General features: G+C 41.5%; 1 protein-coding gene across 11 annotated transcripts in view; it reads right to left on the bottom strand.

The window, feature by feature from the left end:
- FHIT (fragile histidine triad diadenosine triphosphatase) overlaps positions 1–25,525 on the bottom strand; it is a 1,449,512-nt gene that overhangs the window by 791,353 nt on the left and 632,634 nt on the right. The window contains exon 1 of one of the 11 annotated variants that reach the window (XM_082848979.1): positions 22,310–22,331. The exons of the other annotated variants lie outside the window; for them this stretch is intronic. The gene's annotated coding sequence lies outside the window, so the exon portion shown is untranslated. Of the gene's footprint in view, positions 1–22,309; positions 22,332–25,525 lie in introns of those variants that run through there. 11 annotated transcript variants of the gene reach the window in all.

Genomic DNA, 25,525 nt, shown 5'->3' with positions numbered 1-25,525 from the left:
GAGTTTTTTAAACTTCAGATATAATTCCTATACCATAAAGTTTACCATTTTAAAGCATATAATCCAGTGGTTTTCAGTACATTCACAAAGTTGTGCAAGTATCAGTACTATCTGATTTCTGAATATTTTCATCACCCCCAAAAGAACCTCCAGGTAGTTGATCCACGTTTACCCCTCCCTGCAGCCCCTGGAAAACATTCATCTATTTTGTCTCTACGGATTTGCCTATTCTAAACATTTCATATAAACAGAATCATATAGTATGTACCCTTTTGTGTCTGGTTCACTTAGCATAATGTTTTCAGGGCTCATCCATGTAGCATTTTTCAGTAGCTGATTCCTTTTAAAGACTGAATAATATCCCATTTTAAGTATATTCTACATTTTTTTAATCCATTAATCAGTTTATGGACATTTGGGTTGTTTCTACATTTTGGCTATTATGAACAGTGCTCCTATGAACATTCAGGCACAAGTTTTTATGTGGATCTATGTTTTCAGTTCTCTTGGGGATATACTTAGGAGTAGCATTGCTGGGTCCTATGGAAACTCTCTAACTTTTAAGGAATGGCTAAACTGTTTTCTTTAGTGACTCCATCATTTTACATGACCACCATCAATGAATTCAGGCTCCAATTTCTCAACATACTCACCAACAGCCCACTCCCATATATTTCATTTTAATTGGTCTGGCTGAGACCTGGGCATCAGGGGTCTTTTTTAGTTTTGTTGTTTTTCAGAGTTCCCATGGTAATTCTAATGTGCAGTGAGGGCCAAGAGCCCCTTATTCCTGCCCATTCATTGCCAATTTCCAGACAAGTATTTATACCTACTCCCTGAAGTGCCAAAGAGCTCTTTGGACCTATTACATTCTTGCCACCACCCACCCCTCAATAATGACATCGGCTTTGTAGGTAATTCATCCAATGAGAGAATGAAATACAAATAAGGAAGACAAAACCTTGTATTTATGAAATACATAACCTTATATTTATAGAATTATAACACATATAATCTTGTATTTATATAATTATAACCTTGTATTTATATAGATATAATAGAGCTTTATATTCATGCTACATAAATATGTCATTTATTTTCAAAGAATAGTGAGCACACATATTAAGCTATTTTAAAATCATTTCTGTGTATACATGTACATATAGGAAATTTTAAAATTAAGAATGATTTTCCTCTGAGAAAATGGGTTTGGAATCAATTCTACTACCTTTTCTGCATACTTTTACTTTCTACTATGACTAGGCACTGGAGAAGCTATTTGAAGGGAATTTTTTCAAATACCCTTGTGTAATGTGAATTGCCAGCCCCCTTCTCCCACTGATCCACTGGAGAGATGCTCTTCAAAAAGAGCCCACCTTTAAAAAAAAAAAAAAAAAAATTGCTCCTAAAGTTCCTTTCATCAAGTAGAGAAAGATATAGGGAATGAATGAGTGACTTCTATGTGTTTTACATTTCAACTTGACCTTGAGTATTAAACACAGTACCATGCGTACAAAAATGTATAAAATTTAAAATTACTTATGTCATTTAAAAAATGTATCCTGTCAAAGCAAATACAGATGGTGAAGGTCTTTAACACCAGCATCGAGGCCTAGAGCCATTTAGAAAATCAACAGCCTGTGCTTGTAGATAGCCAGCTCGGGTGGCAAAGAGAGAAGCCTGAATAAAAAGGAAGATTTCTCAACTGAAGGACAAAGTATGGCATGACTTCTCAGTCTGATGCAAGCTGAGATTCATCTTAACAGGAGAAGTAACCCAAACTGTATCTTCATAGGAACAGCAATGGCAGAAGGGAACTTACAGGTTATGATATTAAAACAATACTTAAGGAAAAGAATTACAGGTTGAAAAATCACCTTAATGTCATGTATCTTTCTGGAGTAATCATTTTCTACTGCATTCCCATTAATACTGTAGTTTTTACATAGCCATAAAAGATTTTTAAGAGTTCATCTCCATGGATAGACATGTGAGGACATCAACTTAGAACTGGTGCCAACGGCTGGTATGGTAAACCTATCAGCCGCAATCTTCCAGAAGCTGGAACCACATGTTAGCATCCCTTCATCAGGGCACAGGCCTCTCAGAGGTTAAGAGACATCCAGGGTTCTTTACTTTTTAAAACAATTTTTTTTAACTAATGTGGAATTCCTGATTTTTTGTGGTGAAGCGATGCCACTCATAGGTTTTCACTAAAAATGGAATGGTAAGGCTACTTACAGTGTCGATTATAGCTACGTGTCACTAGCAATTTATAGATGGATGTACTTCTATTTTAAGTGTGCTACCATATTCTGCAATTTCTAATTGTGCTATTCAGAAGATAATTACATGAAGGATAAAACCTATTAACAGTCTACCTCAGGTTGTATGATCCAGTGAAGGTACAAGTTCAGAACTGTATGAAGGATCTTCCTTCAATCCTGTTCAACAGCATATGGGAAGCTCATTTAATGGTAAGATCTAAGTTCAAGGCCTTGAACTCAAGGCCACTCCAGACCACCTATCCAACTGGCTTCTCCCAGTCCTCAGAAGATGTTGGTTAAATGAAATCACAAAAAGTCAAACTATAGTCTCGATATTAGGTTCTCATTAGAACCAACATCATCAGACCTGTTGCAGCAGCAGATAAAGAGAAATTCTCACAGGATCTTGAAGCAGGGCTCCTCCCCACTCCCACTTCTGCATATTTCACTACCACAAAATATAAAACATGAATTTGAAGTCAGTCCAAGTCTTAACCCATCTTCCCTCCAGAACGGATTTTGCAGCACAGCCTTATCCAAGGTTCCATCCAGGGTACCTTCACTTTTTAGTGCCTGCTAAATGCCTTCCCATTTCCCTGTGCCATAGACCAATAGGTATTTCTCAGTATCTCTAGGAGTGGCAGTGGTATCTTTTTTCATGTCCTCGTCCCTCACCATGATCGGCACTCATCAGGGGATCTCCATTCCCATCCATCTCATTACTGCTTCATTCTATTTGTCACCATTTGCAATCTCAGAACTCTTAATTATTAGCTCACTCCTACAAACAGTAATGAGGCTCCAACTGCCTACAGGGGCGCATCATCGAGCACTAACGAGCATGCAGACTGAGATCCACACCTGAATCCCATCACGTGGCTCCATTGTTCAGGCTAGGCGGGATGTTTCTTTCAATAGGCAAGCTTCTTCAGGAGAGCTGGAGTTCGCAGGGGGGCTATTGTGCATTCACTTTGGTCTTATGATTCACACTGACTCAAAGCAGCTTTCCTGCGTGGTGTACTCATTTACATACTGGCTATTGCCTCCCTTATAATAAGGCTGTACTGTTTCATTCTTCCTTGTCCTCCTGCTCACTTGTATAAGGGCTCACTGGAGCTGAGAGTTCTCAAAAGGGAAGACTAATTGGTCATTTTCTTACTTATCTTGATCTCCGCCTGACTTCAAAAGAAAAATGAGGCTCTTACAATCATCTGGGTGAGGGCTTCCCTGGTGGAGCAGTGGTTGAGAGTTGTCCTGCCGATGCAGGGGACACGGATTCGTGCCCCGGTCCGGGAGGATCCCACATGCCGCAGAGCGGCTGGGCCCGTGAGCCATGGCCGCTGAGCCTCCGCGTCCGGAGCCTATGCTCCGCCAACAGGAGAGGCCACAACAGTGAGAGGCCCGCGTACCGCAAAAAAAAAAAAAAAAAAAAAGGAAGAAAACAATCATCTGGGTGATCTGTCCTATACAAACCTTCCTTGACATCTCCCATAGTGTCCAGCATGTTGCTTCAAACACGAGAGGTGCTGGATAAATATTAATTGACATCTATACAGTTTTCTGAGCACGTAAGGACAGGCCCAGATCCATAGGAGACAGAAAGATACAGTTTGAAGCATGAGCTGGTCCCCCCTGAAACTATGACAGGGAGGTCTTTGTAGTTAATGGAGGAAGACAGGACTGACCTGAAATCCATTCCTTCCTGGACTTCCTAGCCTTCAACAGCAGCAGGAGACTTGCACCAATGACAACAAATGAGCATGGATTGAATCCTCCTGTGTGCCAGGGCCTATGTTAGCCCTTGACCTGCATTAGCTCATTTAAACCCCAACAGCCTATACAGTAGATATTTAGGAAACAAAACCCATAGAAGTGAAATGACTTGATCAAGGTCACCTATCAGCTAAGACCTCAAAGCTTGTCTCAGTAAAACAAACTGGCTACCCAAGCACTGCTCGGAGAAGGGCAGGGCAAGATGAGGGCTTACGGTGGGGTTTGAGGAAAGGTGATGGAGGCCAGCATCAGAGGTGAGAAGAAGTGGCCTAACCCAGGTGTGACACTCTACCTGTGTCCAGTGTAGCTGCTCCCTCATCCACAATGATCACCATGCTGAACACTGTCTAGAAGTGACTATGGCACAGGGATAAGAATGTTCTTTCCACAGCTTTATAAAGCTCAGAGGTGCCGCTTCTGAAAAGAGTACTCGGGGTCAGCATTTCTATACATGTGAAGCCAGCAAGAACACCTCGCACGGACACCCACCATGTAGAGACAGTTAGAAAACTTGTGCAGTTAACTTATTAAAAATTTGCATTTGTTAATCATACTAGTAATGAGCTAATAGTCCTGCAGCTCTTGGTATAAACCAGGCACTAAGCTAAATGCTTCATGTAAATATCTCACTTATTCTTCTTAACAGCCTTGTAAGGAGGTATTTTCATCATCCTGATTTTACAGAAGAGGAAAGCACTGAGAGTGGAAGTCACTTGCCCAAGCCCACACAGCAAGTAAAACGCAGATGTAAGATCTGTACCGGGGCATCTGACATGGGCCTGCTGTCTACCTCCAGCAATGCTAGGAGAGATCTTCTGCCCCCGTGACATCACTTGTACCTTCCTTTAATGTAAATGACCATTGCAAATGTCTACATCCAGGTGGGTGAGAAGAGGAGGTGAAATCAACAACGCACAAAAGAACGCGTCGGCAGGAAAGGAATTAATTTTCAAGTGTACAATTGCTGCTGCCTACAGTCATTCATGGAAAACCATGAGTCAGTCTGGTTTTCCATAGGTGGAAGGAGATTACTCAGAGCCCACAGGGTGGCCACGCCATTTCTCTGAGGGCCAAAGGAACAGGCCAAGGGCATAGTCAAGCTCTCCTTGACTCTCTCCATGGCTCTGCCACACCTGCTCACTTGGTTCGCCCACGACATGAGAGAAACATGGAGAGGAAGGGGCAACTCTCCTTCCAGCCTGTGCCGTTGCTAAGGGTGATCTATGGCACCTTTCACTGCCAACTGGGCTGAGCAGTACAACACGGTACTTAAAAGGCAGACAAGCAGTCACTAATGAAGTGCATATGTACTGCTGAGTGGATTTCCAGTCCTCGGAAAATGATGATGAGTGTTCTCCCCGAGCAGCATCTCTAGAGCTCCGTAGCCTTAAAGGCTCTTGCTTTCAAAGTAACATTTCAAATGCCAGTGATTAGTAACCTACACATCTGAACCTTGGTTTGATGACAAATGTGAGCAAAGCCCATGGCTTTTTGAAAAAGGCAACAAATAGACTTAAAAAAAAAATTCTCTTGAAAAGTTTTACCCCAGTTTCAAGGGATTTTGTTTAGATGATCCCGACTTCAAGAGCCCTCCTGGGACAGAGCTTGACTGGCACAACCAAACTCCTATCTTTACAGTCCTTGCCTCTGTGTGCCAGAGTACAGACTGTCAGAAGCCACTTGCGGAACCACTGCTGACAAGAGAGGGGTGCCTCTAAGCCCTGCCCCAGTTCCTTTCTCTTTTCAGGAAACAAACTCTGAGCCACTCAGCCTCTTGCGATCTCCCTGACTGGCTTCCCTGTACACATATGGCCACATGAGGCCTTTGCATGGCTCAGGTCAGAGTTTTGCTCAGAGTGCTTTTTAGAGTTCTGGCATGGCATTATTTACTCCTCCTGCCACATCATCCAGGAAGAACATTTCAGCTGCTAAACCCAGACTCCCAAGAGCTTTGACACCCAATGAAAAGAACAAAAGTTGCTTGGGAAGCTCACTGCCTGGTTTGGTCTATATCAGGAAGGGCCCACACCTAGCACTCACGCTGTGGCTTCCTGCTCCTATATATGACTCACATCACTGACCAGGCATAACGTGTTATCCAGCAGGATCTTCTCAGCAGAGCCTTCCAGATTGTCATTACCAATCAACCGCAGCTGCTGCATGACATGCAAAACCTACTTTTCATTTTTAGCCTTTAGTCTAGTGATCCAGGAAAGCTTTCATGGTAGCCTTGAGATGGTTCCATCCATTTCAAGCTAAAGATGTGGTAGCACATGTAATCTCCCAGAATCTCAACTCTTCGAGTTAGGAACATGAATAATAAACTTCTAGCACTGAAATAACATGTCCTATGGTAATCCTCTAACTAATCACCTTGTTAATAAATATCTAAAGACTACATTTTTCTTGGGGCTTCCAGCTTCCATGGGAACATTCTGATGGTGACATAATTTTTAAATTAGTAGGTTTATTCATAGTTTTGTATTAATAAATGTCAAGCTTCTTACTAATTAGCAAATTCTGTAAATCCACAGTGGTATTAATTTTCAAGTGTAGAGGGAATTAACATGAGAAAAAAAGAAATAGAAAGATAATTAAGATTTCTCTAGGGGCACTTATTTCTATGAAATTCAGCACAAAGAAAACATTAACCCCATTTTGAGGGTGCACAGAGAAAGGATTACAAAAGATGTGTCACTGTCACCGAGAAGGAGTGAAGTGTACATGTGCTGTAGAGCACTCCCGGTTACAGCTAAATTCTCCGATGACATTTTCTCAGGTTGCTGCTAAGATTACCCTTCTTGTCTTCAATTTTGTTAAATGCACTTTCCCAGAAGTCTTCCACTTAACAAGGTTTTATTATTTCTTTATTGATGTTTCCACTCAAGCTGCTGATGCACTTTCTCTGGCTTTAGAGGACAATGCACCTTACAAAGTTCTGATCTTCAAACACTGCTCCAGGAGGGGTCTCTTGCTCTCCAAGTACTCGTTAATATCAATCTCACTTTCTCCATTAACTCACTGAGAGAGTGAAAAACACACATCTCTCTGGGAGGCTGTTTAACCTGCCAGCTCCAGGGCAAGAGAGAAGGCACAGGCACGTCTCTCCTACCCATCTTCTTTACAAAGCCATCCTACAAACACTGTTACGACAAATCTGCTTGGTTTTCAAACTCTCCTTCAACTGCCTAAGCCTACTGCTAAAATGTTGGAGTCTTCCTGTGTTGGTGGTTTACTTTTCTGGGCATGCTACGTTGCTGGGGACAGGCCAGGGCACCTATGTCCAGAGAAGTTAAGTATGGATGTTTCAGGATGATGACTCCCAAAGGTTTCAGATCACAGTAAGTAAGACGCAAATTAAACTGTAACATGGAACACTCTAATGAGGAAACTGCAGTTTATAAGTTTACAAACAAGACAGTGCACAGATAACTAGCTTATATTGACGGGTAACTTCCTTCCATTATCAAGACTATCAAAGATGCAATCTGTTGCAAAAGAATGAGGGAAACACACGCAGAGGGCCTGTCCTACCATTCTGCCTTATTTAACATACCTCGGACACACTCCTAATACAGTACCCCTCACTCATACTATAATTATGCATTCAATTTTCCACCTCACGTACTAGATCATGATCTTGCAGGCAGGAACACTGTGTTAGATTAGGGTTATCTGTTAACACCCCCTCCCCAAGCAGACCCGGAAGCCACATAGAGAGACAAAAACAGCTTTGTGAATAGCTGGGCAGTTCCCAGTAGTCTCTGAATTCTCTAAGTCAACGGTACATAAATTAGTTCAAGTCAAAAACCAAATGGGTCTTCCTCTCCAAGTACTCGTTAATATCAATGGGACCCCAGGGCCCCAGGTCCACAGGTCTGGTCTGACTTCCTCTCCCTGTCCAAGGTTGAAAATGATAACTGGCAAGAATCAGGCAGGCCACATACTGAGGAAGAGAATGATCGTGCACACCTCACAGCTATGGGCAAGTCCAAGAGAAAGACGGCAGGGTGGAGCCCCGTTTCCACTTTTCCGTGATGACCTTTTCTCTACTAGCATGTAGGCCACAGCCGAGGGGATGCCAGGCTGTCACCAGGCAGGGCAGTTGCTGCTTTTCCTAATGGAAAGAGTGAATGTGTATGTGTGTGTCTAAGAGAGGGACGAAGGGAAGGAAGGAGGCAGAGATTAGAGAGAACAGACTGTTCCTAGAAAGAAATAAGATTCCATTTGACATTCCCATGTGCAGAGCAGCCAGCACAGTGCTTAGCAAATGGTGGACAGCCAGTAAACATCAGCTGAATAATGGACTCAGTCCCTGCACTTTTCAAAGTCCCTATCTCTAGAATTTAAGTTACTTAATGTATCCTGTAAGAGCCTACTCTGTTAAAGCAAAGCAAACCAATACAGTAGAACGCCCTAAAGCAGTAGCTTACATGTAGGCATTAGACCTCAAATTACCAGTCAGAAAGATACAAAGCGGGACCTACATAAAAGCCAATCCCGTTTTGGAAACAAAGAACAAAGCCAACATTCAAGGCCAAGCTTTCCACATAGCTATTCTTCCAAAGCACCTAGACTACAAGACACACTCAACAAACTTTAGTTCAATCCTTCTTTCCCTCTTCTCTGTTTAATCCAGTTACAGCCAAGTTATAGAAGTAGAATCCTCAAAACCTCTACTGACAGAGTAAGAGCTAGTCAAAGAATATTTGAGCCATTTTTCCTAGCCTCAGATGATGATGAAATGGAAAAAAAAAAAAAAACCTCTGTCAAGAATGTTGAAATGAGAAAATCTGCAATAGCCATTTGGGCAGAGGACAGGTGAATAGCCCAATTCTCACAGAGATGGAAAAAAGTTAAGGCCATTATCCACTATGACTTGAAAAGGCAACTCAGCAAACGAACTTTGTGGTTCTGGTATCATTGAAAGAAAAATGAGAGGTGGAAATAGATGGCTCACTCTTTCTCAGGAATGTTTGTGTCTCTGCTCAGAAGTGTCAGTGGACAATGGCCTCCAATCAAGTGGTACAGTTTTCAGCAGCCTCTTGATAATGGACTCTGAATGCCCCCTCCATGCCCCCAAAACGGCCTGTTACCAACTACTCAGGCACAATTCTTAATATTAAAACAAAGGCTGGGAAAGTACGGAGATGATCCTACCCCTAGGTAAAGTAACACCTGCTAGTTGATTTGATCCACTAGTTGTTACTCTAAAATATGCTTTCCCTATTTCTAATTTGATTTCTCATTCACTTACTCAACATCTTCCATGTGCCATGTCCTACGTTAGGTGTTAGAGACACAACGATTAACAGGAAAGAAATGGCTCCACCATCATGGAACTTCTGGTCAATCTGTCTTAGATTAACTACTCCATATTATTTTATTCAGGAACTATATAGAGTGAGCACTGCCTTTCATAACTATGGGGATACAGCAGTGAATAAGACAAGCTAAGCTTCCTTCTCTAATCAGGAGAAAAACAATAAACAAATAAAATAAGATTTTCAGATCATCGTGAGAGCTGGAAAAAATAATAATGTGGGATAATGGAGCTGAAAGGGATGGGCAGTGGGATAACTGATCAAGATTGGATGGTCAGGTGGGATCCCTCTGACCCACTTGAGAAGAAAAGTCTCACTTGAGATCGATTAGTTAAGAGACCAGCCATCCAGGGTGTTAGTGAGGGCGGCCTGCTTTTCCCCACTCCCAGGTTTTAAGAGGAGCCTGGCACTGAATATTTTATAAGGGTACATTAGTTGGCCTAAAATTTGGGGGGTTCAATACCAGTCAGCCCCTTAATATTCAAAGTGTGGCCTTGGGAGGAACAGCGTCAGCATTACCTGGGAGCTTGTTAGGAATGCAAATTCTCAGCTCCACTCCTGACTACTGGATCAGGATTTGCATTGAACTTGATCCCTAGGTAATTCATATGTATATTAAGACTCTGAGAATTCCTGAGCTAGCCACCTTGCCTAAGATCTAATGCCATGTCCACCACGCCTGGCCTCTATCTGCCATTCCTTTCACAATTTCAATGACAAGTTCAATGACATTTCAATGACAAATTTGGGAAACACAACAGGGAAAAGGGTTGCTATTTACTGAAGACCCTCTAATTAAAGGGAAGAACAAACACAAAGACCCTGATGTGGACCAAGTTGAATCACGAATGAAAAACAGAAAGATGGCCAACCTGGCTGGAGCCTGGTGAAATAGAGGATCGTGATCCAGGATGAAGACAGAAAGATAAGGTTGATGCAGACGGGCAGTGCCAGGCTAAGCCATTTAAATTTTACTCTTATTGAAACAGGTAACCTTTGGAGGTTTTCAGGCCAGGGAGTAAGACGATCTGATTTAGATTTTAAAGAGTGCCGTGGTGCTGTGTGGAGAACGGGCTATGGCTAGGCAAGGATAGAAGCAGCCCAAACAGGGGAAAGGCTCTACAGTTGAGCCAGGGGCTTCAACTAGTGAGGCGGCAGTGGGAGAGTGAGAAGGGGTCATATACTGGACATGTTTTGGAAGAAGAGCTAGAAGTACTTACTGATGGATGGAGATATGACGGAACAACTAAGAAAAAGGGGGTCAGAGTACCCGTGAGTGCCACTGGGAAGCCTCCAGGTGGACACACCACCCCAGCTCCCCAAGCCCCCACCTCCCTACAGGACACAGGGTAACTCAGCCTGATGATCCAGAACAATCAGCTGGGCTGATCCCAAATACAGAATAAAAGAATTCATCAACAGTACAACCTTCTCATTTGCTAGAGAATGCCAGAATGCCTAGCTCCTACTTTATTCCTCCCTACTGGATTCTAATAGGCACTCCTTCTTCCTTGAAAAGTATTAGCACAATGGATTTCATTGACTTAAAAAAGAGGGAAATTAATATTAATTTAAAAACAAAACAAACACTAATCCAAGCAAATATCTCCAGCAACTACAGACAATGCTGTTTTTTTTTTAATCATTAGTATTTAAGATAACTTAGTCTCCCAGCTGATGTTTGTCTATAAGAAATAGATTGCAAATTGCTACATTTCTCAACACTCGAGAAGATAGTTGGCACCTAACTACTAAAGCAAAATGAACTAAACTCATCCCCTGAAACTCAACCATTAAGCCTCTAGAAAGGCCATTTTTAAAGAGTTCCCTCCCTTTCAGCTCTGAGCTGAGCTCATCCTTTAGAACTCAATCTTTATTCAGAAAGGGAGCACATAGGTAGAGCGGCAGCAGCCATTAAGAGGTCAGCAGTGATTACCTTTACATAGAAGAGACAAAGCATTCCTCTCAGGAAAGTCACCATGCTGCTCTAGGGACTTACACCTTCAGCCTTCCTTCCAGAAAACACATTTACGACAATTTATTATGAAGAGGCTCATCATTTCCTTTTGTGTTTTCATGGGAATGGTAAAAGCAGGCCTTCCAAGCAGGCCTGCCTTCTTATTGCCAATCTGCAGACAAAACCCAAACATTTCTCCCATTATAGTTGAACTATTTTTATGTGCGTTTTATACCCAAATTCAGTAGAGGGGTGACAAAGAGCAAGGTAACATTCCAGGCAGTATCTCTTAAATAGAATTCTATTTTCAGGTTCCAGGATATGGAACAGTTGGTTTTGAATTTATAACTTTGATACCCATGTGTTCTTCTTTCAATGTGCTTCGGAGGATGCCTCCTGGCCACCAAAGGAGGCTAGCTCAGCTCATTTCAGTACTGTGATAAACCGACTCAGAATGTTATTCCCAAACGGGCTAATTCCTTTATCTTGTCTTAATGCCAATGATTTTGCAAATTAGATCCACTGATTATACAACATGACATGTTGAGGGTGTGTGGATAGATGGGAGCAAATCCATCACTACTTCTCCAAGCATGTACTGTGGAGTCATGGGATAGCAGAATCATCTTCACGTTTGAAGACAATAGGATGAAGTAACTGGTAAGAACAAACTCTAGCGTCAGACTGCCTAGGTTCTTACTCCACCCTGGCTAGCTATGAGGGTTTGGGCACGTCACTAAGTTTCTCCAAGTCTCAGTTTCTCCATTTACTTTATAGCAGTACTTCCCAAATTATTCACCTAGGATTTTTTAAATATAAGAGCTGTATTGAGATATAATTTACATGCCATACAATTCACCCATTTAAAGTATCCAATTGAATGTTTTTTAATCTAGTCAGAGTTTAACAACCATGACCACAATCAATTTTAAACGATATTCGTCACCACCTGGGGATCTTCTAAAAACCCTAAAGCCCAGGCTACATCCCAGATCAATTAAATCAGCCTCTGGGGCTGGAACACAGGCAGTAGTAGTTTGTGATGCTCCCCAGAGAATTCTAATCTGTAGACAAGTTTGAAAAGTAATGTTTCATGGGATCATTGTCAGGATTACATGGAAAATAAACACAGCAAGAAATGGGAGCTTCTCCAACCTAAATGCCCATCGACAGATGAATGGATAAAGAAGTTGTGGTACATATATACAATGGAATATTACTCGGCCATGAAAAGGAACGAAATTGAGTCATTTGTTGAGATGTCGATGGATCTAGAGACTGTCATACAGAGTGAAGTCAGAAAGAGAAAAACAAATATCGTATATTAACGCATGTATGTGGAACCTAGAAAAATGGTACAGATGAACCAGTTTGCAGGGCAGAAGTTGAGACACAGATGTAGAGAATAAACGTATGGACGCCAAGGGAGGAAAACCCCAGGGTGGGGTGGGGATGGTGGTGTGCTAAATTGGGCGATTGGTATTGACATGTATGTGTATAAAATTGATGACTAATAAGAACCTGCTGTATTAAAAAAAACACTTAGTAAAAACTGATATATACATTAAAAACAAACAAACAAAAGAAATGGGAGCTTCTCAGTACAGAGGCTGACCTATAATAATAAGCACTAAGGAGATAGTAGGAATAATCATATAGAGGAAGAAGATAATAGGATGGTCTATTTAAAGAGTTACACTGAAACTTATATAATCTGGACTGAAATGGTGAATTTTTACATCAATACACTTGATATTAATACATTTCCATATATGGCATATTTTGAGAGCAAGAGTTCTAATTGGAACAAGAGTTTTGGAAGTGGGACAGAGACCGTGAGGGCACGGAAGCCTGCAACATATTTATCACACTTCAATTACCAAGCTTCTTGGCCTTCAAAGAGATGTGCTTCAAGATGCCATCAAAGTGCTTCATAAAGCCTCTTCCCATTGAATTTACTCCTTTTTGTGCCTTAGCCTTCTGCACACCATATAATACGGCACTTAACACCCTGTGTCATGTTCATTTAGAAGTTGGTCTTTTTCACTAGAAGGTGAACTCTTCATGGGCAACAACAATACAAAATACATTTAAAAAAAATAGTCTCCAGAACAGAGCACATGTTTTGACTCTGAGAAAGCAAACGTTAGCTGGACTGAACCACACTGAATTCACATCAAATACTGCCAACCCGGGACTGAAGAGAACACTCGTTCCAGAGTTCTCAGAACACTTAGTGGCCATCATAGTTTGCAGGAGACTGGCGAGCAAGCCCTGCAATTCTGCTCTTTAAGGCACATCCTGAGGAGCGTGGTTTAGGGTACTTAATGACCCCAGTGAGTGGCACATCCACAAGCCAACATTCAGAACCCTGCATAATGTATTACCTACACTGAGATCAAGAAAACAATTGTCATCAAGGGGAAAAACATTAATAATATCAATTAATTTCCTTTTGCAGTAGTAGATTATGCAGAAGTCGTTCAGCTTCTGAGGAGAATTTGAGAAAATCCTGCAGCGCACAGGAATGTGCATATTCTCTGGGAGCAAAAAGTAGGTCCTCAGATCGGTTACCTGGGGTAATGCTCAAGATGAAGAACAAGGGACGGTGACATTTCTACCAGTGTAAAGTTGGGGGTTGGGGGGGAATAAAAGACAGGTGAGCTTTAGAGGGAAAAGAGAAAGCTTATCTTATGGATTCAAAAGAAACAAAATTGTAATTACAATAGAACTTACATGGTTACACAATAAACAATACTAGTATGTACCCTCTCTGGAAAGAGTGTTCATTGAAAACCAAAATGCAGAAAAGATCAGAAAGCAAGTTAACAAAAGCTATTAGGTAAAGTCCATGAGAGGAAGAATTCCCTTTCATTAGCATCTTCCCTCAATTACAAGGTAATAATGTTTGATTTGGAACACAGGCAGAAAATTCAAGGGCCTCACCATATAGCAAACTTGGGCAAATCGCCTCTTTGGCCTTTGCTTTTCATTTCCAAAATGAAGGCTTGGAACAAGATAGTGTTTCCCCAAGTTTGTTCTGGAAGATTGAACAGGCATTACATGAAGAAAAGGTTCCATGTTCAAAGGGATTTGGGAAAGAGTTGAATAATCCAACTACACAGGTTTTACAGAGGTTTTAGGACTTGGCAGAAGATTAACTATTTTACTGTTGGCTCCAGGAGGCACTATAATCTGCAGCATCTCCCTAAGTACAGAATTCTTTGGGGATAGATCATGTCAAGTGACTAGGATTTTTCTGAACTCACATTAGAAAATATGGATTATAAAGATCTTGCAGGTCTTTCTGGGTTTAGAGTCTGAATTCTCGATCATGGTCACTTGAAACCAACACTCCAAGATAAGCCATCAATAGCCAACTGACTAAGGTAACAGAAGTAATTGGGCAGAAATTAGATGTAAAGTCTCCAATTTCAAAGCAGTACAAAAAAGTAGTAAGTGGCATTCTCCTCTGCACATATATAGAGAATTCCTTTTATTTTAATTACTCCAAGCTGAGCATCAGTACACTATATCCTCTCTGTATTTCATAATTAATATTTGTTCTATTTACTGGATACGTCTATCATATCCTAACCTCTAGGCATATTTACAAATAACAATGGCAGAAAAAACAGATTGCTGATAACATAATAGCTTAAAAGTCCACAGCCAACATTTTCAATGGGGCTTCCCTGGTGGCGCAGTGGTTGAGAGTCTGCCTGCCGATGCAGGGGACACGGGTTTGTACCCCAGTCCGGGAAGATCCCACATGCCGTGGAGCGACTGGGCCCGTGAGCCATGGCCGCTGAGCCTGCGTGTCCGGAGCCTGTGCTCCGCAACGAGAGAGGCCACAGCAGTGAGAGGCCCGCGTAACGCAACAACAAAAAAAAGTCCACAGCCAACATTTTCGAAAAGACCACGCATCCCACCCTATACTGGTAGCCAACTGTGAGGTCCATTAGTATACCCCATGTAACCCATGCCCTGTGGTTTCTCTTTCTACCCCTTGCATAACTCCTACCATCCCAAGTCCTAGAATATACTAAACACATGTGGCCCATTGACAGAAAGGATAGAAGACTTTAAATGGGATAGAGGGACAGATTTACCACATTATTTCTTTTGACCTGAGTCAAAAGTCCCTTAAACATCCTAGTGTAAAAAGAGCAGAATGCTGGCTGAGGAGATGTAAAAAGGAAAGCGATAGTGGGATAAAACATCGGGACCATTTGGTCAGCAACTAGGGGAGCTATTTAATCACCACCACCACCAATTTGCTCGATGTGTAGTATTTCATTTCACCCTCTCAGTGAGATAGCTCCTATTATTCCCACTTTTTGGTTGATAAAACTGAGGCTGGGGCTTCCCTGGTGGCGCAGTGATTGAGAGTCCGCCTGCCGGTGCAGGGGACGCGGGTTCGTGCCTCGGTCCGGCAGGATCCCACATGCCGCGGAGCGGCTGGGCCCGTGAGCCATGGCAACTGAGCCTGCGCGTCCGGAGCCTGTGCTCCGCAACGGGAGAGGCCACAGCGGCGAGAGGCCCACGTACCAAAAAAAAAAAAAAAAAAACCTGAGGCTGAAAGAACCAAAATGAATTGCCCAAGTCCCAAAGCTACTAAGTGGCAGGTCCAGGACCTGTACTCATGTCTGTCCAAAGCCAAAGAACAAGCTCTTCCCCAGAACTGCCTGGCTTTGTACCAGAAAGTATAGACCTCAGAAAGCTAAGTCACTAACCCAGTTGCAGAGGGTGGACCCAAATCATGAGGCTACCACCGCGCACTGTTAGGAATTATGACCATTTCCATCAGATACCTTCCCTTCCCCTGCAAAAGTCCCTTCCCAGTCTCACTATGGATTTGAATTTCTGCAGAAAAGCAGATATTTGCTAGCAAATGTCCCAGCCATATCCTAGTCCCACCTCCGGCACTTTTTCTCCCGCCTCAGATCCCCAAACTAAATATCCACAGTGAGAATAGGAAGGAGAGGCCAGAGCACTGCAAAACTCTGCCTGAAAGACTCGTGCCCCTCTCACCCACCTCCAGTGTGAACTCTCTTGTTCCCTAGGATCTACATGTGCCCTTCCTGAGCCGAGGACTGACCTGCAGGATCCAGAGCAGCTCTACGAAACAGGAGAGACGACACACACTCCACTCTCTCTGGCTTTTCCAAAAGGGAAAATGAAGGGAAGGTCAGCTGCCCCCAATTAAAGGCTGGAGGAAGGGCGGGGTCAAACAACTCTCATCACCTGGATTCTGACCTTTCTCCCTCCAGGCAGAAAATTGAAGATTCTCCCAGTGGAGACAATTCATGGTGTGTTCGTTTATGTCTTGGGTACTTTCCACTACTGTGTTCTATTTCTTAATTAAAAAATGAAACCCAGTGGCTGGGAGGGCTAGAAAAGGCCAGGAGTCTAGGAGCTCTTCAAAACTTCCAAGCCATCTCCTTTTTTCCTACTTTCCGCTTTCTCACTTTCTGCCTTTTCTTGTAGAGCAACAAGGGAAGCAACCTCAGCAAAGCCACGTAAGCTTGCGATTTTGCTCACAAATTATCAGCTGCATCCTTGCATCTCCTTCTCCTCTTCTCTTTTTACCTTAGCTTTTTTTTGAAGCCCTAACTATTACAACTAACTTTGAGCATAGACCAGAGTGAGGCTGATCAGTGCCACATTAGCTTCAAACAGTACCACCTGTCCATCATCTGGTAACTGGGCACAGCTGAGGCAGGTGCTAAGCTCTCAGAAAAGCAGCCAGCCACAGCTGAAAAGGACGCATTGTGGAGTGCTGTGAGTCTTATGCTCCCCTCCTAACCCCTCAAGAATCGCAGCCTGGGAATGGAAACTTCGGGATTGTGAAGAGTCCATCTGGGATAACAACCCACACTTTGGCTACACCATGGTCCCATTGATCACTTTGGAACCAAGGCCTTACTTAAACGTGTAGCCTTGGATGCCCCCATTCCTAAGTTAAAAACAAAGCTCCATCAGTTGACCAATATTTATAGAGTGCCCCTTGCTCATCTTCTGTCATTCCTTCCACCTGCCAGGGTAAGAAAACCCAGGGAAGACATCCCAGCCTTCCCAGACCTCCTTCCTTCTTCCTGCCTCATCTGTGTCTTATCATGGCCCTTCTCACACTGTGTCCCCATTACTTATGTGCTTGTCTCCCCAGTTGTCTGTGAGCTTCTTGAAGCTGGGAACACTGCTTGTCTCATCTTGATAGCCCCGAGAACAGAGATAATAGCAAAAGTGTTTGAAGGAGTGGAGAGTGAATAATTGAACGAGAAACAAAATTTTTAAAAATCTTAGTCTCCAAAGAATTTACCTTCTAGTTGGTAAGACAAGACATGCAGTGAAATATGTGAGACAAGGAGGTAAGTGATAAAGGTCAGAATAAGAGTGAAGGAGGAAGGGATCTCTGCACTTGGCTGAGAAGGTAGATGACAAGCTAGTTAGGAACATGAGTACAAATTAGATGTGCACAGTCATAGAAAGAGGGATGAGAAAAATGTGCTTGTGAGGAAGGGAAATCTAGGTCGAGGGTCTACTGAGACAAGAGAATCAAAATGGTAAGCTGAGACCCAGATGCTCAAAGATTTTCAATACCAAACCAAAAAATCTAATTTTTTTGTTGTTTCAACATCAGAGAGAGGTGTACAAGGAATATTCATCTGGTTATGATGTCCAGGAGGGCTCAGTGGACTGGAACTGAAGGCAGGGAGACCCATCAGATGTAGAAATCGGCGTTCACAGCAGGGGAGGAAACCCTTACGAATTACCTATTTAATCAAATGAGATTTTCATTTGAAAGAATAAAAGCGTTAAGAAAAATTAACATTGAGAGAACAACTGGCAACAGAGACAGAAGTCATGAGTCAAATGGGAACTTACAAATATAAATTCTAATTCAAATCCTCAGAGAAATCAAGAACAGTCCACATCTATAAGCTGAGAACAGGTTGTCTATCCATCAGAGAACAGAATTCATTCCTGACGGTTCAGGTGAAGAGTCTTGAATAAAGGCATGGACAGTGTTAGAAAACAAATGATGGATGGTGGGCACCAGAGACTAGCAACAAGGGGAGCCATCACGACCCCTAATGCTGAAGGGCCAGGGGAGGAATAGTGTTACTCAAGGTCAGTGAGCGCTACCCCTGGAGACCAAGCTGCCCAGAGGGAGCTGCAGTAACAGAAGGACGCACCTACAACTAGAGATGAGGCTGAGAGGCAAAAGAGAGGAGGTAAAAAATATCCTGACTTTGTTCTCAGCTCATCCTCCAAACTTGTCCTGATGCCTCTCACTGGGAAAACCAGCAAGGAAGTTCCGGGGATGCAGGGCAGGGAAGAGAGGGGAATGGACCTGGTGAAACAGAGATTAATCAACACAACACAAGTGCTGTGAGAGGGGGAAAATGCAAGTGTAAGAGGCAAGATGATCGTTGGAAACTAAGAATATGATTATTACAACTAAAAAAAAAAAAAAAACCAAGAAGTGGAAGGCAAGGTACAGAACCTTTCATAGGGCAAAAAGATAAGGAGATGGAAAATGTGAGAGATTTGGAAGAGGGGTCCCAGAGAGAGCTCTGTGATTACTAAATGCCAAGGGCCTGGGGTCTGGGACTGCTCCAGGGAAAAACACAGCAAAAGGGATGCCATGAAACCTGATCATTCTTTAGGATTCAATAACATGTAATGATAAAACAGATCCTTTGCTCCTGAGTCCTTGGAGCATAAAGAAATCTAGGACAATCTGTTCCCTTACCACATAAGAAAAGCAGCTTTTTGTTTCGAAAGGTCTGTGGTGAAACACAATTCCATGACGTTAATCAATTTATTTCAATTGAGAGTGAAACATAAATGAAAGGTTCCCATTTCAGAAAAGGCCATGAAAATGTGAAGACATTATTATTTCCAAGCTGAGAGAAGAGGCGAGATTCTCTGCCTGGCACATTTCAGAAAGGTTCAATCAGCCAGGGCAGGGGAATAGATTTAAAATAGAAAAGTAATGGGAAAAGGGCTTTCCTCGTAACGGAGATGGTGATTGATGAAAAACCAACTCTCCGGAGGCAACACTATTAATACCCATTTTTCTAGGCAGTTTGGAAAGTCTGAAAACCTGTATACTTCTCCCCATTTCCTACAGCTTGTGAATCTAATTACATATTTGTATCCATAGGTAGATTTATGTATACACACTGCTCTCACCCACTGATAAGTACATATCCAACATGGAGATCACCATCTTTAAATACAGATGTAAATATGGAAAAACACCTTTATTGCTATTTCTCAAAGAAATAAAAAAGAGAGTATTGGGCTTCCCTGGTGGCACAGTGGTTGAGGGGCCGCCTGCAGATGCAGGGGATGCGGGTTCGTGCCCCGGTCCGGGAAGATCCCACATGCCACGGAGTGGCTGGGCCCATGAGCCATGGCCGCTGAGCCTGCGCGTCCGGAGCCTGTGCTCCGCAACGGGAGAGGCCACAACAGTGAGAGGCCCGCGTACCGCAAAAAAAAAAAAAAGAGAGTATTGACCCCAAATTGTAATACCCAATTCATTGATTCATTCATTTATTCAACAGATGTTTATTGGGCATTTACCCTATCACAAGCACAGGGCCTAGAACTTCATGGTTATTCTGGCTCTTCTAAATAAACACTGAGCCAGTTCAGGAAGCAAGCTTTCATATATCTAATTTTGGAGCTGCATTTCAGCAGCAATTTGAAAAATCAAGTGCATAGGCTTCCCAAATGTCCAGAAGCTACCTAGATTCCCTCCCTTTAATTTATTCCCCTAAAGTTAGGTGCCCCATGCTATCTAGTAGGCCAAAAATAACAGGGACAATTCAGTGCCTTATGACCTCCCGTTAAATATCTAAATTAGGAGTGTTCAGATGGAAGTCGCAGTAGTATTTTAATAAAAGTACAGTAAATAAGGCAGCTGGTAATAAATCTCTTAATAAACATGTAGTCGATGGTGCATTTAATTTGATGGCAGACTCCACTTTCAAATAATCCAAAAATTGAATTTTGTAAGAATGAAGATACAGAGTCCACCTCTCTGATGCTGTTCTTAAGAAATGTGTTTACACATTTAGAAGATATCAGTGCTAAGAAGCTTCCTTTCATATTTAAATTTGGTTGGAAAGCTCTGTTACTTATTTCAAGTAAATGAACATATATACTTGTTCGGCTACCCCAGGACATTTATGAAAAGAAGATGCGGTCTTAATGAGGCGAGCTTTAGAGTGACATTTGAATCATTAGATGCCTCATTAGCTGCTAGGAAAACAGACTTCAGTCTTCTGCTTTCCCTTTTCTAATATTAGTTAACAGTAATTCAATTGCTTCAATAACTCCAGGTGACTCCAATTTCATAGCAAGCTCTTTGAAAGGCTAAAGAGATCACTTTAAGTTCCTAAAGGCTTGAGACTAAGTGTGTTTAAATCACTTTGTATGGCTCCAGCCCAACATCATGCACGAGGGGAGGAAGATGATGAAAGAAAACCAACATATCTTCCAAAATCCATTTCTGAACACAGAGAATGGACACTTAAATACATAGATAGGGATAGAGAATTGCAATCCATTTACGTATCTAGTTTATAAATATTTACATTATCTGCCCTTTCTTATTCAGCCTATAGTTTAAAATGGGGGAAAAAAGATCCTATTCTTATAAATTACCTGCATAATTTCATTTGCTGGAAATTAGCCAGTTTAATTTCTACCTTATGCAGAACACATTCTTTTCATGTGGCATACATATTAAGAATAGTTTAAAAGAAAATTAGTTGAAAAGTTAATACAAAACAAAGTAGTTGAACTATATACAAAATAAACAAGGACCTACTGTATAGCACAGGGAACTACATTCAATATCTTGTAATAACCTGTAATGAAAAAGAATCTGAAAAAGAATATATTTATATGAATCACTTTTCTGTACACCTGAAACTAATACAACATTGTAAATCAACTCTACTTCAATAAAGCGCGCACACACACACGAACCAAAAACAAAGTAGTTGACTCCAAGGAGAAAATGGGTTTCATTGATCCTTATGTTAGTATTCTAAAATAAATGAAAATTTTAATGAGGGAGTCATACTGCATCACCACTGAAGAGAGTCACAAAGAATTTATATAAATGTGACTATATTTATTTATACAGACATGTTTCCAAATTTCCTTTTTGACTATTGAAGAGAGCTAATTCCTAGAAAACATTTCCTAGATGTCTTCTTTCATATACCATGCCTTTGGATATGAAATTAATTCCAAGCAAAGAAATAAAATACTCAAAAAAGGAAAGTAATTTTATGATCTGACCTTAATGTTATTTCAAGAGACACTGTCATAGATCCTTGGTTCTGGTTTTCATGCATCTGCAATTATCCTTTCACCCATCTCTTGTGGCAGAGAGTCAAATATGCTTGTATATGGAAAACTTCCAAATCATAAAAATGATGTGTATATTGACTAAGTTAATGCAGTGAGGAAAGAACTGTTTCCTGGAAATTTTGAAACAAATGACTATAGTTTTGATTAAAGTAAAACAACACACATATATACATATACACACAGATATACACACACACACATACATATACACCTATACATATGTACACACAAAAATACACTGCATACATATATATGCAAATACATATATATAGACATAGATATATAAATATATAGCATTATATATACGTATATATACAGATATATTAATATGTAGTTTTTTTTTAATTGATAGAGTCTGTCCTACATTGCCTAAACTATTATTACGGCTTGGGATAAACCTGAAATGTGAAAATTGGGAATCCCTTGTTTCATTTTGAGAAGGAGAAATTTTGGTATACTCTCCAGAGTAGAAGAAGAAGCCTCTTCACGTCAGCCAGACGCTTCAGAGGAACATTAACATCTTGAGATTTCTAGCAAATTAACGGCCCAGGTAACAAAATGCAAGGAACTCTGGCCAGTTGCTTACTCACTCGGTTGGATCTGGCTGCTTCTCCATGTATTCCCACCACACTAAATGGAGCATGAGTCATTTGAGTAATGAGTCAGAAAATGTTTAGCAGCCTCAGTGCAACAGCAGACGTGATGCTTAAGATAAATTTCAGAGGTATTAGGATGGTGTTTCCATTTCTGCTCTAGGCAGAACATATTTGTCGCTGGTGATGAACAAACTTCTTCCCTCCTTCCCAGGAGACAGAAGCTGGATCGTATGCTATCTCAAGGCTCATTCCAGCCTAAGATTTAAAATTTCAAGCAAAAACAATTGTAAGAGGCAAAGGCAGTATACATATGTCCTCATTCAGTGCCCTGTTCAATGTTAGTTTTGCAAAATTGTGTCTAATGGATTCACTGGTCACTTCAGTGACTCCACCTTCAAGTACTAAAGCCTTTGTTAAAAAGAAAATGCTTAAGTGAAAAAAAGTTTAAAAAGAAATGAATTTTGGAAATCAGTGGAATTAACCGATCATCACAGATATTTTTAATTCACAATGCCTAGATTATCACCACAGGGATTACCATTAGGCTTTGGGTTTTAAACACAGTAGCACTGTTAATCTGATTTTAAGCAATTTCTTTTCAGCTTCCATGGTGTCACGGAATCCTATTTTGTCCTTCTGGTTTTGACGTGCCAGTTGTTGCAGAAAGCCAGCTATACTGTAGCTATGAGTTGCTGAATGGCGCCATGGAGGCAGTGTAATCTACAGCTTTACCAGTTTGAGGGTTACACACCCTGAATTTGAGTATTGTTTGGACAACTCGCTGCCTTTCTAGCTCAGGCAAGTCGCTGTTTCCATGCAATAAGTTTCTTCTCCTACAGGTCGCATCTCGCATGACAATTCCTATCAACTAGCTGAGGCTGTCTGGAGTAGTTAGGCAGGATGCTGAGGGATAGAGTGCCATGCTTGATGACTGATGCCTGCCAAGGGTGTTCTACAAGGGAGTGGTGGCAATTTTGCCCTGTATTTGCCATCCGTTGACTAGAATAGCACTGCTCAGGTGTGAACACAAATCACCAGGAATCTTTTTAAAATGCAGATTCTGATTCGGTAGGTCTGGGGTGGTGAAATTACACATTTCTAATAGAATCCCGGGTGATGCTGATATTGCTGGTTCAGGGACCTCAAGGAGCAAGGTAAGGTCGCTTCCAGCTCTGACTGAATATATAACCTCTCTCTCTCTCTCTGTCTCTCTCTCATGCACACATGCACACACACACACACACACACACACACACACACACACACTTTCTTCCTATGGTATGTATATGAAAAGGTGTTTACCAAATGCCAGGAATAGTGATTAGCATATTAATTCATGATTTCACTTAACTGATTTAATTTTCAGCTACCTTACCGCCACCCCCCCCCACAAAGCAAAGTTGCCTAAAAGTTTCCAGGAAAGGAAATGAAGACTTAAGGAGGGTAACTAATTTGCCTAACAACACAGAACTGACAGGTAGTCTAGATGCGATTTAAACCCAGGGAGACTAACTCCAGTACCTTTGTTCTTGGCCTCTATTATACTTTGCCTAAATATCATAACAACGTTGGTATGCCTACTTGGCCAGCCACTAGGAGGTTTCACACACATTATCTCTTCCGTTTTCTTAACAACCCGAGGAGGTAGGTAATATCATTATTTTTAGTTCACAGATAACAAAATTAATTAAACTTCCTTCAATAGCCTCAAACTCAGAAACAACTATAGCAATTCTTATTTAAGTAAAAGATTAGATCAATAAAATATCTATAATGAACTAAACACATGAAACCGTATGTTAATGAGAAGAAAATTTAGCAGCATGTATAATCACCAGGCTAAAGAAAAACACATGACTATCAGTGAATACATAGAAAATATTCTTTTATAAATTCATGCTATGTCAATGCATTTTTGACAGGTGAGCCCAAATGCCTCTGTACACTTTAGCCATGAGGTTATCAAAGTCTAAATAATTACTGGTCCCAAACAGAACCCATCGGTGGGATTTACAGTTGGAGAAGTAGCAAAGATTCATTTCTTATCACCCCCTTTTACTACCTATAAGATCCTTCTTTATTAACAAGCTAATGAAACAAGATTCTACCAGTAAATTTCCCTGGAGATGAGACTCCAATACAAGCACACTTATGCATGCTTAAGAAGAGCAGACACCATACTGATATGAGAGCAGTATTTTTGCTTTACTTTGTTCAAAAACAAGTTTGTTTAAAAACCAAAAGCTTTGAAGCAGTGATTATTAATCTTCGCTGTAGGCTAAACTTTGTGTGCAGTGTGTGCAGGGGACTTTAAAAATAAAAAACTGATGCCTAGATCCTACACCCCCAGAGATGCTGATTTAATTGAACTGAGGTGCAACCTAGGCATCGGGATGTTTTAAAGCACCTTAGTTTTCTATTGTGAAACCGAGGTTATGAATTACTTGATTGGGCTTCCCTGGTGGCGCAGTGGTTAAGAATCCGCCTGCCAATGCAGGGGACAAGGGTTCAAGCCCTTGTCCGGGAAGTTCCCACATGCCGCGGAGCAAGAAAGCCCAGGCGCCACAACTACTGAGCCTGCGCTCTAGAGCCCACAAGCCACAACTACAGAAGCCCGCGTGCCTAGATCCCGTGCTCCTCAACAAGAGAAGCCAACACAATGAGAAGCCCACGCACTGCAATGAAGAGTAGCCCCAGCTTGCCGCAACTAGAGAAAGCACCCACGCAGCAAGGAAGACCCAATGCAGACAAAAATAAATAAATAAAATAAACAAATAAATTTTAAAAATAAAGAATTACTTGATTAAAGAAATGCCTGTACCACGTGGGGGGATGGAAGATGAATGTCAAAGGAATGAATGTCTAATTGGTGAATGCCATCATTAGAGCAGACTGTGGAGGTACTAGGACAGTGGGAGCGTTTTCTCCCCTGCAGATATGCTTAAATTTCATAAACATATATATTGTAACAGAAAAGAATTTTACAGAACAGTTGTTGTATAGTCCTAACTACCAAAATGATTTTCTCCCCTTACCAGAGTTGTTTCCACTGGAGGGCAGCCTCCTCTTGGGAAGAATGAATGTGGCACTTCACCTTCTCGCCAAACCAAAGTTTTAAATATTGACTGAGACTGTAACACTTGCATGAATTTCATTTTGAGACAATATCCAGAAGATGGAGTGTTTGGTGTGAAAAGAATTTGTGTTATA

Source organism: Leucopleurus acutus, assembly GCF_964270905.1.
Source record: "Leucopleurus acutus genome assembly, chromosome: 10".
In the NCBI taxonomy this organism is placed as follows: Eukaryota; Metazoa; Chordata; class Mammalia; order Artiodactyla; family Delphinidae; genus Leucopleurus; species Leucopleurus acutus.
This window is presented reverse-complemented; position numbering and strand designations above follow the sequence as displayed.